The sequence below is a fragment of the Cotesia typhae genome, unplaced genomic scaffold (assembly GCF_013202065.1).
Source record: "Cotesia typhae breed Kobodo isofemale line unplaced genomic scaffold, CoteBio_Ctyphae scaffold_152, whole genome shotgun sequence".
Taxonomy (NCBI): Eukaryota; Metazoa; Arthropoda; class Insecta; order Hymenoptera; family Braconidae; genus Cotesia; species Cotesia typhae.
The window spans coordinates 3513759-3534570 of NW_027423776.1; the positions used below are offsets into that span (position 1 = coordinate 3513759).

A 20812-nucleotide genomic window follows, 5' to 3' on the forward strand; every position below is an offset into this window, starting at 1 on the left:
AATTTTTTTTTTCAGTATACTATGTTCAATTTTGCGGATATTTGTATCGATAATTGATTAAATTATTGTATTGATAATTTGATGAAAATTAATGATATCACCTTATTAGAACGATTATTTTTTAAGTAATAATTGGAAAATTCTACTAGACTTTGAGAAAATAAATCATGTAATTCTAAATCATCAATCTTTTACCCTCAAAAAATAGTCTTTCAATGGCCACTTAAGAGCATCATCCCTATGATTTTTCTTTATGATTAAGGGTAACATTGTCTATGTCGAAGGTACAGCTTGATAGCCCCTAGCTTAGGTAATTAATCAAATTAATTATTTTTCTAAAAAGTTATAAATATTCTAGGGACAAAAAGAAGAAAAGAAAAATTCTCCACTGATTTCTGAATTGTTATTGATCTCAATAATGGCTAATGATAAATTTTATGGTTTGTGAAACGTTCGACCTCCAGACAGAAAAGCTCCAAAGAACGTAATTATTTACGTGACAGTTATCAGATAGTGCGAGTTGTAAAATTCGTTGTATTCACGTATTCAATCAGGGAAATCCGGCGTTGAATGCAAATTGCATAGATTTCAGTTGGCGATTATTGTATTTCATTCTTTCTTTGATACTCTCTCGGTGGTATCATCATTATGTGTTACGAGGTAAACTAAATTGTGCTATATTATACACTAGGGTGATTCAAAAAAAAAGAATATTTTTTTTTTCGTTTGGTACTCTGAAAAATAGGTTCCTAGACACCTCTAAGAAAGCCTCTCCAAGCATGAGTTCTTAATTGTAACGGGAAGGTCCTCCTTCTTACAGTTTTCTATTTTTTCTTATTATCAGATAGAAAAATTTATATCTCGCTTCCAACTACTTGAAAAAATATCTTGTTCCTTAGATTTTGTAGGAAATTCAATGCTCTACAAAAAGGTCTCTTACGATTTTTTTCGTAAACCCAACCGTTTAAAAGACATTAACGGTTAAAGTTTGATTATTTTTGGGAAAATTTTTTATTTCTTATGAATTTTATAACTCAATGAAAAAAATCATTATGAATGATGAAACTCATAGTTTTGTAGGAAATTTACTGCTCTATAAAAATGGTCTCTTATGATTTTTCGATCAAGTTGAGCGTTTACGAGATATTCATCGTCAAACATCAATGCATATCAATTTTTCTAGTTTTTGATCAATAATTCGAAAAATTTCAATTTATTCTGTGAGTTTCAAGGAAATTTAGACAAATTTGAGTTTCTATGAATAGAAATATGTTATGAACTATTTTTTTAATTAGTTTTTTTAGTCTTGGACATGTTTGATTACATTAAAACAAAAAATTAGTGCATTTTTTTAAATATATAATTCAATTTAGTGTGTTTCACATGTGTTTCACTTTTTTATCGAAGAATTTATTTATTTAATTATCAACTGCCATATAATTTTCAATATTTTCAACATAACGGTACACTTTTACTGTAAATAATTTCCTCTATTGCAGTTTGGGTAGTTTTTTCGATGTTCTTTGATAATTTGCAATAAGTATTGGAATTGCTCTTCATTTTTGTCAAGCATTGATTATACTCACTAACTAATGCAACAGCTCGTTCTGCTGAATCATTAACAACTTTCAATTGGTTAGAGTATTCTTTATTTTCAATGTAACTGTCATTAGTAGGCCACGATTCAATATCTTTATCAAGGAAGTCATATGGTAAATCAAAGATTTTAAAGAGATTTAAAGACTTTTTAGAAACAAAGTCACTCAGACTTTTTGCGTTAATGAATTCAAATCGTTTTTATCAATTATAAATTTTTTAGCTTTAGAATCTGTACCGTTATGAGTATTAACAGCTCCAACAATATTTTTTTACTTCCAATGAAACGGTATCGTCAAATAATGATAAAATGGCAAGTTCATCACTTAAATACCATAAATGCAAAATCATTTTTTCACAAGTTGCTGAAGAAATCAATGAATTGATATTTTTGTACTCGAATAAATTTTTCAAAAACTGCAAGTCATGATTAGCAGCAGTTGTTGCAGAAGTTGATGAAAACCAAGCTTTTAAATACAGTGTAACTATAAATATACAAATTTGCCGAAGACCGTCCAATTCTTTATTAGAAACTTTAAATTCATTTCTGAATAGAAACATTTTTAAACTGTAAATTGCCTTCGCCATCCACCTAGCATGATGAATTGCACCAGGACGTTTGAAAAAATTTCTTCTTGAGGCATTTCTCCAAGGAAAATCAACGACAATTCCAACAATTCTTTATAGTCATCTCGGGGTTGTAGTAACTATCAAAAACAATTAAAAATTTGTCAGAAACAAGAAAATTTTTTTCTTAAAATCGCAGTTAAATCATACCTGTAAGGATTGTGCAATTAAACTAGATATTTCATTTTTTTATCCAAAATGATATCAGCAACAACAGTATCTTCAATTCCCGATTTATAATTAGTTTTATTTATTTCATCCCATGATTTTTTAAATCTTCCGAACATTGGTACGTTTGGCCCAGATGACACAGGCCAATATACTTCAAATGCACTTCTCAATATGATCTCAAAAATGTGGTGACGACATGGTAACTAGATTAACTCTCTTCCCAAAGTCTTTTCAATTGCCTTACATGTACCGTTATGAATTCCTGTATAAAGAAAATAGATAACTATCGTTAAATTTAATATTTTCAACAAATTGTAGATTATATTTAAAATCCAAATGAGTAAATAATTCTCAATAATTTCAAAAGTGAAATTCAGTAAGCAATAAAAATTAAACTAGAACGTTAATAATTAAATATTTTTTAGATTAAATTATCATTGATAAGTTACCTGTATTAACTGCCGTCGTGTCAAAACACATCGCCTTAACATAATTAGTAATACCCCATTCACTCAATGTCGATAAAATGGCTGATGTTTGATTGTCTGCCGTCCCAGAATTCATTTTTGGAACCCCAAGTAATTGTTCGGTACCAAATGCAGTTAAAATAACTGGTAACTTATCAATGATAATTTAATCTAAAAAATATTTAATTATTAACGTTCTAGTTTAATTTTTATTGCTTACTGAATTTCACTTTTGAAATTATTGAGAATTATTTACTCATTTGGATTTTAAATATAATCTACAATTTGTTGAAAATATTAAATTTAACGATAGTTATCTATTTTCTTTATACAGGAATTCATAACGGTACATGTAAGGCAATTGAAAAGACTTTGGGAAGAGAGTTAATCTAGTTACCATGTCGTCACCACATTTTGAGATCATATTGAGAAGTGCATTTGAAGTATATTGGCCTGTGTCATCTGGGCCAAACGTACCAATGTTCGGAAGATTTAAAAAATCATGGGATGAAATAAATAAAACTAATTATAAATCGGGAATTGAAGATACTGTTGTTGCTGATATCATTTTGGATAAAAAAATGAAATATCTAGTTTAATTGCACAATCCTTACAGGTATGATTTAACTGCGATTTTAAGAAAAAAATTTTCTTGTTTCTGACAAATTTTTAATTGTTTTTGATAGTTACTACAACCCCGAGATGACTATAAAGAATTGTTGGAATTGTCGTTGATTTTCCTTGGAGAAATGCCTCAAGAAGAAATTTTTTCAAACGTCCTGGTGCAATTCATCATGCTAGGTGGATGGCGAAGGCAATTTACAGTTTAAAAATGTTTCTATTCAGAAATGAATTTAAAGTTTCTAATAAAGAATTGGACGGTCTTCGGCAAATTTGTATATTTATAGTTACACTGTATTTAAAAGCTTGGTTTTCATCAACTTCTGCAACAACTGCTGCTAATCATGACTTGCAGTTTTTGAAAAATTTATTCGAGTACAAAAATATCAATTCATTGATTTCTTCAGCAACTTGTGAAAAAATGATTTTGCATTTATGGTATTTAAGTGATGAACTTGCCATTTTATCATTATTTGACGATACCGTTTCATTGGAAGTAAAAAAATATTGTTGGAGCTGTTAATACTCATAACGGTACAGATTCTAAAGCTAAAAATTTATAATTGATAAAAACGATTTGAATTCATTAACGCAAAAAGTCTGAGTGACTTTGTTTCTAAAAAGTCTTTAAATCTCTTTAAAATCTTTGATTTACCATATGACTTCCTTGATAAAGATATTGAATCGTGGCCTACTAATGACAGTTACATTGAAAATAAAGAATACTCTAACCAATTGAAAGTTGTTAATGATTCAGCAGAACGAGCTGTTGCATTAGTTAGTGAGTATAATCAATGCTTGACAAAAATGAAGAGCAATTCCAATACTTATTGCAAATTATCAAAGAACATCGAAAAAACTACCCAAACTGCAATAGAGGAAATTATTTACAGTAAAAGTGTACCGTTATGTTGAAAATATTGAAAATTATATGGCAGTTGATAATTAAATAAATAAATTCTTCGATAAAAAAGTGAAACACATGTGAAACACACTAAATTGAATTATATATTTAAAAAAATGCACTAATTTTTTGTTTTAATGTAATCAAACATGTCCAAGACTAAAAAAACTAATTAAAAAAATAGTTCATAACATATTTCTATTCATAGAAACTCAAATTTGTCTAAATTTCCTTGAAACTCACAGAATAAATTGAAATTTTTCGAATTATTGATCAAAAACTAGAAAAATTGATATGCATTGATGTTTGACGATGAATATCTCGTAAACGCTCAACTTGATCGAAAAATCATAAGAGACCATTTTTATAGAGCAGTAAATTTCCTACAAAACTATGAGTTTCATCATTCATAATGATTTTTTTCATTGAGTTATAAAATTCATAAGAAATAAAAAAATTTTCCCAAAAATAATCAAACTTTAACCGTTAATGTCTTTTAAACGGTTGGGTTTACGAAAAAATCGTAAGAGACCTTTTTGTAGAGCATTGAATTTCCTACAAAATCTAAGGAACAAGATATTTTTTCAAGTAGTTGGAAGCGAGATATAAATTTTTCTATCTGATAATAAGAAAAAATAGAAAACTGTAAGAAGGAGGACCTTCCCGTTACAATTAAGAACTCATGCTTGGAGAGGCTTTCTTAGAGGTGTCTAGGAACCTATTTTTCAGAGTACCAAACGAAAAAAAAAATATTCTTTTTTTTTGAATCACCCTAATATATATATATATTAGGGTGGGTCAAAAAAATCGAATAATTTATTTTTGACTTTATACTCTGAAAAATAGGTTCGTAGACACCTAAAAAGAATTCTCTTCAAGTATAAGCTCTTAATTATAACGGGAAGGTCCTCCGCTTTGCGGGTTTCTATTTTTTTCGAATAATCAGATAAAAAAATTTATATCTCGCTTCCAACTGCTTGGAAAAATATTCCGTGGCATAGATTTTGTGAGAAATTGAATGCTTTACAAAAAAGGTCTCTTATGACTTTTTCAAAAACTCAACCGATTAAAAGATATTCATAGTTGAAGTTTGGCTATTTTAAGGAAAATATTCGTTTTTATTATGAATTTTATAAGTCGATGAAAAAAAATTATTTCGGATTGCGGAACTCATGATTTTGTAGGAAATTTACTGCTCTACAAAAATGGTCTCTTATGATTTTTGATTAAGTGAAGCCGTTACGAGATATTCATCGTCAAACATTAACGAATATCAATATTTCCAGTTTTTGATCAATAATTCGATAAATTTTAATTTAAACTATGAGTTTCAGGAAAATTTACATAAATTTGAGTTTCGATCGATAAAGAAATGTTATAAACAATTTTTTTAATATTGTTTTCAGTCTTGAGCTTGTTTGATTGCATTAAAACAAGAAATTAGAGCATTTTTTTTCGACATATAGCCAATGATTAGTTTAATTTGAAGTGAATGACATATTTCTTTGTCAAATTTAATATGAAAAGTATTGAATCAAGTGAGAAACAACCAGTATTTAACTTTTTTATAGATAAATTTTTTATTGAATTATCAATTGCAATATAATTGTCTATATTTTTAACATAACAGTACGCTATTACTATAAATAATTTCTTTTATTACAATTTGGGAATGTTTTTGATGTTCTTTGACAACTTGCAATAAGTACTGGAATTGTTCTTCATTTTTGTCAAGCATTGATTATATTCACTGACTAATGCAACAGCTCGCTCTGCTGAATCATTGACAACTTTTAGTTGTTGAAAGTATTCTTTATTTTCGAGATAACTCTCATTAGTAGGCCATAATTCAACATCGACATCAAGAAAGTCATACGGTAGATCGAAGATTTTGAAAAGATTTAATGACTTTTTAGACACAAAGTCACTCAGAGTTCTCTGCGCCAATGAATTCAAATCTTTTTAGCAATTACAAATCTTTTAGCTTTAGAATCTGTACCTTCACGAGTATTAACAGCTTCAACAATACGTTTTTTTACTTCTAATGGAACGCCATCGTCAAACAGTGATAAAATGGCAAGTTCATCGCTCAAATACCATAAGTGCGAAATCATTTTTTCACACGTAGCTGAAGAAATCAAAGGATTGATATGTTTGTACTCCAATAAATTTTTCATAAACTGCAAGTCATGATAAGCAGCAGTTGTTGCAGAAGTTGATGAAAACCAAGCTTTTAAATACAATGTGACTGTAAAAATACAGAAATGACGAAGACCATGCAATTCTTTCTGAGAGAGTTTGAATTCATCTCTGAATAGATACATTTTCAAACTATAAATGGCCTTAGCCATCCATCTAGCATGATGAACAGCACCAGGACGTTTGAAAGAAATCTTTTCTTGAGGCATTTCTCCAAGGAAAATCAATGATAATTCCAATAATTCTTTATCTAACTTATTATAACATTTCTTTATCGATCGAAACTCAAATTTATGTAAATTTTCCTGAAACTCATAGTTTAAATTAAAATTTATCGAATTATTGATCAAAAACTGGAAATATTGATATTCGTTAATGTTTGACGATGAATATCTCGTAACGGCTTCACTTAATCAAAAAATCATAAGAGACCATTTTTGTAGAGCAGTAAATTTCCTACAAAATCATGAGTTCCGCAATCCGAAATAATTTTTTTCATCGACTTATAAAATTCATAATAAAAACGAATATTTTCCTTAAAATAGCCAAACTTCAACTATGAATATCTTTTAATCGGTTGAGTTTTTGAAAAAGTCATAAGAGACCTTTTTTGTAAAGCATTCAATTTCTCACAAAATCTATGCCACGGAATATTTTTCCAAGCAGTTGGAAGCGAGATATAAATTTTTTTATCTGATTATTCGAAAAAAATAGAAACCCGCAAAGCGGAGGACCTTCCCGTTATAATTAAGAGCTTATACTTGGAGAGAATTCTTTTTAGGTGTCTACGAACCTATTTTTCAGAGTATAAAATCAAAAATAAATTATTCGATTTTTTTGACCCACCCTATTAAGTATATAAAATCGGTACATCAATATAATAGCAGAAAAAAAATCACAATTACGTAGATATTAAAGTAATTACTTTGTGTGCATGGTTGCAGAATATTTTACTTTTTATAAAAGTCGTGAAATCTACTAGGACTTGAAAAAATTTGAAGTACACAATGATACACACCAAGTACGTTCCAAAATTATTTCTTTTATTTTTTAAATTTACACCGAAATTTTTTTTAATTTCTAAAAATCATATACAAATAATCATATCGGTACCTTTTATATTTATCCTTTATAAGTCGAAGTAATTGGTGAGACCCCATAAGCTATTACTGCACATTTTTACTCTTCATGACTCGAATACATACACTTGGACCTCTTTATCTCGAATTTAAAATTATTACCGTATGTAAGTATCTTATTTATCTTATTAGGATTACCAGTTCTACGAAATGGAAATGGAATTTATAGCTGACGTCAGGTTCGCTGTTGACGATTGTAAAATTATCATACCTTTAGACTTAGTTCGGATTCTCTGCAATACACATCACTTTTGACAGCTCCACGTGAAAAAAATCAATAAGCACTGAGTGTAGAACGTAAACTCAAAACTCTTAGTCTTGCTGAAAAACTACGAGTGCTCAAAGCAGTGGAGATCAATAAAAAAAAAAATTTTTTTTACTTTTTGTATTCTAGACAATGCTACAGATAAAAAATAGCCTCATTTAAAGCAAAATAATATTGCTGATTTTTTCAAATAAGTTTTTTGAACAAATGTGTTATCTGTGCAACTTGAATTTATATGTGTATGTATATGACTTTTTCCTTTCTGTTTGCCCCCTCCCTAACTCGAAACCAGTTATTGCCTAACTCGAAAACTCTATAACTTGAATTTTCTTGCCTCTCCCTTGAAATGCGAGTTATAAAGGTTCTACTGTACAATTATATCGGTTATATACTGAGATTTTTTATATCGCGTTACTAAAACCATAAGGGCATATATTTTGAGATACGTCCTTATTTTTTTAGTAACGCGATATCTTTTTGTAAAGGAAAAAACAAATTTTTTTAATAGTCTTTTGAACGTGGACTTCCCGAGTCGAAATCTCCAACGTTTTTCCAACGTTTCCAACGTCTCAAACGCGATTCCAACGTTTGAGACGTTGGAAACGTTGGAGATTTCGACTCGGGTTGGTGCGATTTTTTACAGTAAAACTGTTTTTGTTTGGATAATGTTGAGCTTGCCCCAAGAAGCAAAGAATATTTAGGTTCAATGCTTGGAATGTCAGTCTTAGGTTTATATAGCATGGGTACACTGATAGAAGGATTTTTTTGTATTTAACAAGATTTGTTAATATTTAATAAATAATTTATTAGAGGATAGGTCTTTAACAAATATTTATTAACAGTTAATAAATCATTTATTAGCAGCTATTTTTTTGTCCTAACCAAATATTTATTACTATTTAACAAACGATTTATTAATATATATAAAAAATGATTTATTAACATTTAAAAAATGATTTATTACTATTTAATAAATCATTTATTGGTATTTACACACTGGATTATTAATATTTAAAAAATTCCTCACAAATGTGTTTCAATGTTTTATTTTAATTGTAAAAATTACAGAAAATTAGATATTTAATGAAATAAATGAAAAATGAAATTAAAGGATACAACTAATAAAAAGAGAAATTACAATAAGAAGTTTACAAGCGAAGTATTAGAAAAGTTTAGAATTTATTGTTTTATTGCAACCATACATTTAAAATCAAAGTAACTACTGTATAATAATCGATAAATTGGTACTTATATACGAGTCAAATCAAACTCCTTTGAGATATTACATGATAACCATCTGATGTTACATGAATTTTTAATGGTTTAAAATATTTATCGAAAGTTATAGGTACCAAATTTTCTGGATCGTTTATTTTTGGTAATATTATTTGATAACTTTTTATATGTGAATTAAGTCCAACAGTTACACACTCTTTGAAAAAAAAATAAATCATTTTTCCATCAGATATAATTGCAGTAATAAAACCGAATACAGGATTATTCTCAGAATCATTACAAACGTGGAAAGCGTACGATGGTTTATATATTTTGTTATTAATTTTTATAGATTCAAACGCTAAAAAACTTTTTAAATTAATTGATAACTTCTCAAGATTAGTATATTTTACAACTTGACCAAACTTTACAACATGTTTAAATCCTTCTGCTTTGATAAATTTTTCGCATAAATCAAGTTGCAATTTTTTTGCCAAAGTAAATAATATATTAATACGGCAGTTTACAACGTGAGCGTATCGCTTCGACATTTTATGAAAAGCCTCAAACCTTGAACACGAGTAAAATTTCGGTGGGCCAAAAATTTTTATAATCGTTGGATAATGTACTAATAAGTGGAATTTGGCAGTCAAATGCCCCTGAAACGTTTGTAAATATAATTGATGATGCAGTCTGATTAATTCTCTTAGATAAATAATTTCATTATCTGAAATAATTGTACTTGTTACTATGCTTATTATTTCAAATAAATAAGTGTATAGCAATCACGCTGGATCATCAGGTGGTACCAGATCCTCGACTATTATTCCAAAATAGGCTATGAGACATGACATTTCAGCCGCGGTAAGTATCAAATGCTCATTTTGAATATGAGTATCACTAATTGTAAAAATTTTATTATCACTATCTGCGTCGCAATGGTAAAAAAATTTCAGTCGATTGTTAAGTTGATTTAGAGTAAAATATTTATTTAGAATACAATGTTTTATTATTTTGCCCATGTCATACCTGCATATACCTAAATAAAAATCATGCATTAAGTCAATCGTCCAGTTACAAGTGTTATGAAAAAAATTTATTTAATTAAAAACACATTTATTCTTAACACCGTGGCTACGATTTGATAAGTCTGATTCATAATTAGTTTTATTACGGAGCAGTGTTTCATTTTCTTGAACCACTTTCTGCGCTTCAACTTTAGGCATTTTACAGAACCGACAATAGTATTCACTGATGAAACTCTCATTAAAACCAAATAGACTATTCACAGCTAAATTGTCACCCAAAACTCCAATCAATACAAAATAAATGTGATGACTTTCTCCGTTAATACTAATTGTTATGCCACAATGTGTTAAATAATTTAATTCATCTTTTATCTCAGCAAAGCATCTCTCAGCACCGAATTCTTTATAATCGGAATTATGTATTAATTGGGCTAAAAAAACATTAGCTATAGTTGACGCAAATTGAGGTGGTAACGCAGCGATAGAGCAGTATAATCCTCCAACCTTATAAATTCCTGCTGATGTTGAGAGAGGGTTGTTAATTTCGAAATCATCGTAATAAAGATATAGAGGTATAACAATTTTTTCTTGAAATGCTCCAGAAATATTTTTCCACAGTGTTCCTTGAAATAAACTAGAATAAATATCACCTTGACTTTCAATCCTTGCAGATTCAGTTTGCATAAAATTCATAATAGTTTTAAAAACATTCGGTAGTTCTAAAAATTTTTTTAACACTGCACGTAATGAAATTATTTGACCATAGCACTCTTTTTTTGTCCACTTAATACTATTATTTATATTTTTATCATCACCAATTTCACCTATTTTAAATTGACGTGGAGCAAAATAAAACTCGGAGTTTTTGAACTGCTGTATGCATCTCCATTTTGAGTCAAAGTTTTCAAAAACATCTAATTTAAAACAGTTTTCCATGAAATCGTGATATTCAATAGGTATACGCTCTTTTAATTTTTTTAATGTTGTAACCGAAATTCCTGACATCAATTTTTAAAATTCTTGAATAGTCTCTTAAGCCAGTTTTTCCGTAACGGTTGTATTACTATAAAATTTACTAATAAATTTGAAAACTTCGTTTTCAATATCAATTTCAGTAAGCTCCATATTAAATTATTAAAATAACATTATTTAAGTTCAGATAATTAAAAATAATAATAATAATATTAAATAAATATTTTGAATCACGTAGTTTTAAAATCTTGTAACAATCAAAACTTAAGTGAATGATTTTCGATGAATGTCACAAATTATTTTAAGTTAACTGACAACTTATTTAAAACATTGTACACAAACGGTATTTGGACATCTGACTCTATTTTAATTTTATAGAGCCCCCATTGAATAAAATACCAAAAATTTTGGCTTTCGACTGGGTACGCAATTTTGAACATTAAATAAAATTTAAACAACAAGTCAAATCCTTCAATAAACGTTGAAGTTTCAAATCTAAAATTATCGACTTGAACGTATACTTTTTGCAAATCCAATTCATTTGGTCCAACTACGATTAAAAATGGTTGGATTGTAGACTTGGTTTTTGCCTTTTGACAAATCTTTTTTTCACAAGCAGCGTCAACATCCCCAGGAACTTTAACGTGCATGTAAACGCTTTCTATAGCAGCACTGAGAGCATCTTCTTGGTTGTTGTTTCGAGTGTGCGTCTCCTTTTTTGAGTTTTTACCTTTTCTACGCGATTTCACAGCAGAAAGTAAATGAATAAATATTTCGAGTTGTATAATGTACTTGCTTAACGGAGAAACATTTTTTTCACTCATATCAAGCAACCTGAGCTTTGGAAGATAATCTTTAGCAATTTTGTCCACTGAAATATTTTTAAGAAGATGAAAAATATTTCCCCAACTCTCGTTTACGTTAATGACTTTATTTTTGTAAACATTTTCATAATCCGTATTAATCTGTAAATATAGAATTTAAGAAATTAATTTTTTTTAAGCATAAAAAGAGAAAAAATTTTGTTATAAATTTACCAATACAGAGCATATTGATTCTTTTAGAATAGGCCAGCTATTAAATATGTCAGTTACACTTGAATATTTATTAGAGTCCACTTCAGATCTCCGTAGTTCGAAGGATGATTTCTAATGCAGCAAAACATCTAATTCTTCTCTATGATGCATCAATCATTGCTTGCTTTCCAGTGCTGAATTGTCACCAGTATTCAAAGAGATGCTTTCACTCTCACCAGTATTATTAGAACACTCCGAAAATTTTTTTATATTTCTTATAATTACTAATGTATTACGGTATTTGTCAACTAATTTTCCCTTTGAAATCTGACTCATACTACTTAGAGAATCTTTTTTCTTTACTGCAGGAACGTAAAAAGTTTGTGTACATTCAGCTGGAAATAACTCAACAATTTTTGAAGCTAACTCTTCATGGTCTTCGTTCACTAAAGTTATATTTTTTTTTAAACAATCATATACAATGATTCCTTTAGTAAGGAATTCACCAAGGATTCACAAAGTCAGTTATATGGTTTACTAGAGTGGGAATACAAAAGTAAATTCATAAATTTAGGGTAAATTTTAGAAACGGAATATAAAAAATAAAATAGCATGACAAGACAATGAATAGGTTAAGTACTGATACTACTGAATATACCTTATATATAACTATCAACTTACCACAAAAAGTCGAGTATAACTCACTCAAATCCCACGATTGTAGCAAAGCTTCCATTTCATTAATTGTTTTTTCACAAAGTATCAAAATAATAAGCAACTTATTATATGAAAATCGCAAATAGAGCTGGTCATTCAGCGGGTTATAACGCGCAATAAAAAAAAGGCGCGGAGTCGTATGTCGTATATTACCATGACGCGCACGCACACACGAGTATTCTGTTATGTATATATATACATATTTATTTACAACTACGTGTTAAGTATAGCCATCTACCAATACCGACCACCAACAAAATATTTTTTAACTATTAACAAATCTTATTTGGTGGAAATAAATATTTTTTTCAATATATTAAAGCTCCTTAATAGTTACAAAAATTTTGTTCTCATAAAAAATAAATTTAGTTAATACTAACGAATATTGTTAATAGTAAAAAAATATTTTTTCCACCCAAAAAAATATCTGAAAAAGATTTTAATAAATTGATTTATTAAATACTAACAAATCCTTCTATCAGTGTACGTGCAGAAAATAATTTGAAGTTTTAAGCGATAACATTTTCTATACTAATATATTTAAAATATTTAATTGTTTATTTACTTATCGATTATTTGTTCAGAAAAGAGTTAAAAAGATTTGTTTATTCAGCCTATTGAGTTAAAGTTTTGTAGCACTTTCAAAAGCGCATTAAAAAATTACCAATTTAAAATTTCTTCCAACTATTCAAGTATCAAGTACTTACTAAACTTCTTATCATTATCGAAAGAATGGCACAGTGGACTTTAACTAAAAAAGAAACATCTTTAAATGTAAGACATTTATGATGATAAGTACAAACAGGAAGTTTTATATACTGTGAATAACTTGTGGAGTAAATAAGAAATAAATGGGAAGCGGATAATTTTTTTCATTCATTTCTTTTAGAGGAAGTTTTGTTAATGTTATTAAGAAAAGTTTTATGAGGTTGAGTCTGACTTTGGTGATATTTATATTTATCAAAGAAAAAATTGAAATAAGATTTTGTTTTTCATCCTTTTTTATAGACAACTAAAAATAATGATTATTTATATTAACATTATTGCATTATTTGGAAATTTTCTATTTTTTCAGTTATAAACTAAGAATTATAATTATTTTTATGTGTTTCATTTATGAATGAAAGTAAAAATTCGAGATCACTGAATAGCTTTGCCTCGGACGTCAAAGTTACATCCACTTTCATAAATTTGCGCCACAAACTATAGGCTCATATTGCAACATTTTGACATCGTCGGAAAAATCGTTGCTTTGCAGCCTTATGTCGTAATAGATATTTATGTCATAAGGCCGTGAAGTGGCGGTTTTCTAACAGCGACAATATTTCGATATGAGTTTAAGGTTTGCGGTGAGAAGGTTCTAAACGGGCGTAATTTCAACGTCCGAGGCGTAGCCGAGGACGGAAATTTACGCTCGTTTTCGAACATTCGCGTCACAATCGTTAAAGCGAATATCGGAAAAAAGTCGTTGTCAAAATCGCCACTTAACGGCCGAATGACATACAATATTTTTTGTTATTATCGCTCCATAAGTTTAACTATTGATGGATAGAAAGCAAATAATGACATATTTAAATTTTATGAAGTTTCACAAGGGCAACAAAACTTAATTTTATATTAATTATCTTTTTATTAATATTTATTTATGGCGTAGTTGTTATTTTATTAACATTAGGTTCGCTTCATAATAAACTGCCAGCAGAGAAATACTTAGCGCCACTCAGTAGTAACTGTTTAAAATTTACTCAAAATCATTGGTCGGTACACTAGAATGTGACTTTTTTTACAATCTCTCTTAACTTCGTCTAGGTGTACTCGAAAAGTTCGTAAAAAAAAGGAAGGGGTAAAACTTTACGGCCTCGGCCGTGAAAAAAAGACGGTTGGTAGAGTCTCTAGAAAAGAGTCCCTTTACGGACGCCACCCAGCGCTCAAAAGTTGAACTTTTGGAGCGAGTATAACAAAAATTACTATAATTGGAAATTTTACGACGAATAAATTTTATTTCTTAGTTTCAAAGTAATCATAGCTTACATTTATTAACCTTTTGTTGGGCTATAAAATAAAAAAACTTAAATTTCGTTTCGTCATTAAGCAAAAAGTGCTTTTAGTGGCGATTAAGTGTAAGCGAATGAAATATAATTTTATTGAGGATTTATATTTATTTTCAATGGTCTATTTATTTACGCATCTTGAGTTCAGCTAAAATACTTTCTTTAACGACCATCTTTAGCCTGAGATATAAAATAACCGTATCGTAATTAAAGTAGTGAGTATAAAGTCGAGTTTTTGCAATCAAATCTCGTTAAATATCTTAGATTTAGTTAAGCATAAACATTTTAACGAGATTTCTCAACGAGTTTATCCGTAATCTAGTTTAAGTAGGAAGCGTTATTCCACATGTCAAGTCTTATTTGGATTTAGTGAAACTCGTGTATATGTGGGTAAACTAATAGTGGCTTACGTAGGTAGTCATAATAGAACTCCGGTGTACGGTTAACGGAATATAAGGTAATCTATTTTTTTTTTTTTCATTTTATTTTTTCTTCGACATCTTAAGAAACTAAAAAGAAATACACTTACATGACATGCCTAATACTGGAAGAAAATTAATTTTACTAGGCATAACGCCATAAAAGGATGGAAATTTACATTTTCATTTTAAATTTTAATGAAAGGAAGACTCGTAAAAGCGTATGAAGGGACTAAGCCCATTACGGCGAACCATGCTGTACCACTGGGCACCACTTTCGTTTCTACTTCAGATTAAATACTCGCGAAAAAAATTCAAGTTGTTTTTTTCACTCATTATTTTACTACAGACTCAACATCAGTTCATAGTATTTAAATCTTTTGATTTCAAATAACTTTTTTTAAGTAAATGTATATATAATGTATGAAAAAGCTTGAATGAATGAGAGTAAACTTATTCATTTGGAATAGTTAGAATTATTATGCTAACTATTTTATTATTCAAATTTCAATGGGTTTGTTTTCTTGCATGTTAATGTCGATGCACAAAGCGTAATCGCTTGTGATTTGGGTGAGTTCTACAATGAGGAAAAATTAGAGGAACAGTACCCATACATGTATGAATGTGTCTTTTATGTACATTGGATAAATTAAGGAAGATTCACAACTTTTTGACAGGAACAAAATTATGGATGATACTATTATCTTAACAATAACTTATGATCATATAAAATTCTGTTACGTGTATCTTGGTAATTCAATTAATTTCTATTTTCGATTGGTCCAAGGAGATACGATATAACAAATAAAAAATCTGGAAAACGGTCGACCATAAAGACCATCCCTGCAACTTCCCGCTAATTCCATATCTAAACACTTAAAACTGCACTTATAACGTTTTTGAGCTCTCCGAGCTCAAAAATATAATTCATATGGGATTTTGAGCTCTTCGAGATCAAAAGTCTGATGAAAGTTTAATAAAATACTATTTTTTGAACTTTTAAACTGTCATAACTTTGGACTGAATCAACCGATTTTTACGCCATTAGCGGCAATCGACAATAGAATAAAATATCTAATTATTGTATAAATCATGCCAAGTTTTTTATTCTATAATTATTGGTTTAATAATTTGAGTCTCCCTAAGAATCCCTAACAACTTTTCGTGAATAATTAATTTTTTTTCTTCAAGTCTCGAACACAAAAAAAGCATGACTACACTTTTTTGTTCATCCAGATCCCCATTTTTTCTTCTTCACTAACGTACCGCAGCGGAATTTCAAACAAGAGCTGAGACACTCCCTGCACTTGAATAGAAGACGATTAAACTTTTAATGATCGCCGTCGGGTTAAGTTCTGTCGGGATGCGCCTTCTGCTTCCCTTCAAAATTTTAAGAGTATCATGAAGCATTTGTCGTAGGGTTAAATCCTTACCAATTCAGTCACAAAGATACGTTTCGCTGAGTATCTCTTTCAAAAAAAGTTACTCAAACACTTTACAGTCTACTCTTTACAGTCAACCCTTCCAGAATCTATCTGAATTCTAACCGATCATCATATTTTAAGTTCAACAATGCATGAAAATTTATAAACATTTAAAATTTTAAGCGATTGTAATAAATAACAAATTTCAATCACTATGTGATTGTCCATGATTTCGAATTATGAACATAAAAACTTTAGTTTATTGATTGTTCGATATTTTTGATCACGACGTAGGGCGCGCAGTAGCCTATCGGATCCGGCCCTTGCTTACCATAGCATTGGACCGGGTTCGCGCCTGGCGTACACCAATGAATATTTTCAATATTTGTGTATTATTCTGCTCAGCTCAAAAAATAAAACGAGTTCCGACCTCAACAGTTTACCCCTTACCGTAGTCGCTCATGACCTTAGTAGTTTATGCGACTTAAAACAATTAAAAAAAAAAAAAAAATCACGACGTAAAGTAAAGTATAAAAATAATATTACTTTCATGGAATGAATTAAAGATAATTTAATGGACAAATGTGACTGAAAAATTTTGTAAAATCTACAAACTATTCCAAACCACTCCAAAAACTTAAAATAAAGTAGACATGTCACGCTCGCTTCACTCGGCCTTGTTCATTCAAAAAATTCCGCCATTATTCGGTGGACCAATTAACAACCAAATAAAAAAAGTTGTAAAAATTACGTAAAACGACCACAATCAACTTTTTCGAATAGGATAATGACTATCACCAAAAAATATATACAATCGTAAAAAGACACAAAATCAGATTTAATTCTTTTTTATGATAACAATTTTAAGTGTGAAAAATTTTCTTCAAATATAAAAATATGTCGATCGCAAAATTTTTTTTATTTTTTAGATTAATTAGATTATATGACTATCGCTGAAAAAATACCAAAACGTATAAAAACATAAATTAAAGTTACGTCCAAATTTATTCTATTATAAATATATTCATAAATGTTTAAAATTTTTTTAATCATGTAAATCAATACTTATTCTATAAAAACATTGATATTTACAAAACAAAATAAATTAATAAATAAAAAATTTTATTCGACACGAAATTCGTATTTATAAATTAATATATATTTACAACTACTCCAAAAATATATCATAATAAACAAACTACTGCCGAAAACTACTTAAAATCTTAAAATGCCACAAAAAGAGGTCAAGACTTTTCTAATGATTATAAATTTAACTAAAAAAATTTTTTTCATCATATAATTAGGTCGGAATGAATTTTTCTTGTTCTCTTAATTACATAAATTTAGAATCATAACTATATAATAATCTATTTTGAATGAAATTGACAAAAAAAAATATTGAATTTTCCTGTAATAATTCACAGCAATAAAACTTGCAATCCATCATACGTCAATTAAAGTTACATAATTGATAATGAGACTGGTGAAATTAAAATCGAGGTTAATATCGAACATACTATTAGATTATAACGTACTCAATCATCACACAATTAGCGCATATGTATTATCTGATACACTCATAAAAAAATTATCGTATTAATGATTATTTTAAAATTGGATTAAACCAAATAAAGAACAAAAATTAATGACATTAATCTACGATAAATAAACAAGGAGTTCACTGTAAAAATAATACGAACATAACCGTACAATAATTAATGACGGCAAAAAGAACATAAAAAAAATTAGCGTGCAGAAAGGTAAAGGAAATTTACGTTATTACAGTTAAAACGTAAGAGAACTAAAAATAATGGCTCGTAAATTACACGCATGTGCCTCGGACCAGAAAAACATGACATTCTTTTTTTTTTAATTATCCGCCATACTAAACGTCTGTAAATTACACCGCTAAAATTCTACACATAGAAACTTTTTTTTTTTTTTATTGGAAATAGCAGTAAATGCTATTTATCATTTTTTTAGAAATTAGAAAATTAATTAAAAATTTCAACGACTCGTATAAAAATTATTTTCAAACTAAATAGAAAAATATTTTTAACTTTTTTAATTTATCGTCAACATTTTCTCGGATATTTCTACTCAAAAGCAGATTATTTTTCAACAAAAAAAAATGTTATCGTTTAAAAGTCTATGTAGATATATTTTGCATAATAATTAGTCTTTGACACGATTAAAATAAGAAACAAGAGAAGCTAGGAAGTTTAACAAGCTACTCTGATAGCAACAAAGTGGGTTTGGTGGTTTTGACTATGATAGAAAGCGATGGGTGGTGTTTGAGGCTCGGGTATGCTCAAAGACCACAAAGGATCACGACAGGGATATTCCAGTATAAATTTACTGAACCTATTCCCCCTTTTCAAAGATTTACGCTCATTCATTCATATTAAGTAATTACTCATTTATATCGTGGTAATTTCAATGAATTCAAAGAGCTTTTTGACCAACACCTCTAAAAAAGCTGAAAAACGATAGCTCAAAAAATAATAAATAAAATTTACTTTTATGTTTCATGTTAGTAAAATATTTCTAGAGCTTTTTGCTCAATTTAAAAAAGTTTGAAAATTTTAGATAAAAATTCTTGAAATTTTTATGTTCTACTTATGATATAATAAAAACCAAGCTGATATTCTAAAGTCGAAACCGTCTTCAACTGTCTTCATGTTGAAGACTTTTATTCCGGAATCATTTTTTTTTTCGGCGTAATAATTTTATTAACTCTCAACAGTATGATGAACAGTGTTGTGAATAATGCATTGAATTTTTATTACTTATTAATTTAATTTTTCAATAGAAAATATTTGCAATGATCATTAAATCCAGCTTTTTTATATATGAAAAATATTAAATGAACTATTAAATTCAATTTTTCAAAGCAAAGCTGATACATTGAATAATTAAATTTCATTTTTTAGGAAATTAGAAAATCATATTAAACGAATTAATGCTTTCTACTTCCAATCAAAGTTACAAAATCCTGCGGAGAAAAAAAGGTTGATTTGAGCCAAGAATAGTATATTACACTACAAGGGCAGAAAGTTTGAGATTCCTACACTGCGCGTGTAGTGTATACTATTTTTCTTGCTACCTGGTCGAAAGTACAAAAAAATGACAAGTGTGTACTAAAGATATTGATGCCTGCCCCGACATTTGCGGCACGAGCGAAGCGAGTGCTGCTGGTCGGGGGCAGGCATCAAATACATCTATAAATAAAGGTATAGATTTATAAATTATAAATCAATACAATTTATACAAATTTTCATAAATACATACTTTATTGGCTAAATGAGTGTAGTCCGGTGCATTATTTATGAATGCCATAACCTCGTCCCACGTCAAGACAGCAGATTTCTTAGGCTTATCGCCTTTGGCGTTATTTTTAACTAGACCTTTTAATTTATAAAACTTACTGATATCAATATTATCTCTGGCATTCAGCGTCGATTTTAACATAGAATGAATACTCCACAAAGTAGATGGACACAATTTTGTGGATAGACTTTTGAAATAAACAATTAAATTATTTTCCTCAGAATCAGATAAAGCACTTTTATTTTTTTGTTTCCATTTTTTGTAAGTATTATAGACTAGCGTATATTTATCAGCAGATTTCTTGGGTAAAGTGTCAATTTGCACAATCAATTGTGCTTCCGCATCAAAGCCTCTGGTGACTTCTTCTTCATCGGTTGATTCGTCAGATAATTGGTGATGCATTTTTTTATTTTTATTATAAAATTTTAATCACAATAATTTTCTGAATAGAATTTACCAATAAACATTAGCATCAACTTATTGTAAACAAACTTTGAGGTTATACGAGTGCGAGTAAAAGTAGAGGTTGTGGATACGTGAATCGGGTCTTTGTGGTAGTATTGTAGAGGGAATTTCTCATGTATTGAGTGGCAGTGCACGCGACTAAGTTTTTACTCCCGCTCAACTAGATGGCGCGCGTACTGCTTGACC

At 29.0% G+C, this 20812-nt stretch overlaps 1 protein-coding gene and 1 pseudogene across 1 annotated transcript in view; one reads left to right on the plus strand and one right to left on the minus strand.

The window, feature by feature from the left end:
• Positions 1 to 9199: 9199 nt before the first annotated feature.
• LOC141535994 (uncharacterized) lies at positions 9200 to 12384 on the minus strand (annotated as a pseudogene).
• Positions 12385 to 13549: 1165 nt separating this feature from the next.
• Positions 13550 to 20812, plus strand: part of LOC141536151 (uncharacterized) — a 28661-nt gene continuing 21398 nt past the window's right edge. The window contains exon 1 of the mRNA XM_074256465.1: positions 13550 to 15445. The gene's annotated coding sequence lies outside the window, so the exon portion shown is untranslated. The remainder of the gene's footprint in view (positions 15446 to 20812) is intronic.